The following is a 608-nucleotide window of genomic DNA, read 5'->3' on the forward strand; positions in this document are numbered from 1 at the left end:
TTTTTTCTTTTTTTTGTTGGCTAAGCCAAAAGATGCGCCCCTTGAGTTTGGGACTTGTCGTCAACTTTCACGAGTCGCCCACAACCAATAAGCGGAGCCTTGACAACAAACCAAATTGCTAGAACTAGAATAGACTAACTTAGCCTTGGTCACAACTGGTGTTAGAAGTTAGCCCAATAAGAGAATAATCTTTTTTTATTTTGAAAATAAAAAAAATATACGCCCACCATGGGATTCGAACCCATGACCACAAGATTAAGAGACTTGCGCTATACCAACTGAACTAGATGGGCTAGTAACTAATTGGAGTAATCAAATGGTAAAAGTAATGCACAGCAATGACAAAACCAAATGCCATGGAGATGGAAAAAAAAAAAAAAACTGTTAGACTAGCATCTCTAGTTTGTAGGAGCGGACTATGCCAACCCAACATGTTCCTAACTGAACAAGTGCTGCATAGTTCATCAGAGATAAAGGTTTGGTTTGATGAACGATCAGTCTTACCCTTCTTCCCAGCCTATGCCTTGATGGAATTTTTGATGTTTCAGATGCAGATGCCCACCATTGAGGTGTCAAGAACCGAAATGGCTTGGAGGCAAGCACTAAGG

The 608-nt window shown here is 40.3% G+C and overlaps 1 non-coding gene across 1 annotated transcript; it reads right to left on the reverse strand.

Annotated features, from left to right (window-relative positions):
• Positions 1-220: 220 nt before the first annotated feature.
• TRNAK-CUU (transfer RNA lysine (anticodon CUU)) lies at positions 221-293 on the reverse strand. The gene has a single exon. It is a non-coding gene; the product is annotated as a tRNA-Lys (tRNA).
• Positions 294-608: the final 315 nt, after the last annotated feature.

The sequence above is a fragment of the Nuphar pumila genome, chromosome 2, assembly GCF_984573655.1.
Source record: "Nuphar pumila chromosome 2, dmNupPumi1.hap1.1, whole genome shotgun sequence".
Taxonomy (NCBI): domain Eukaryota; kingdom Viridiplantae; phylum Streptophyta; class Magnoliopsida; order Nymphaeales; family Nymphaeaceae; genus Nuphar; species Nuphar pumila.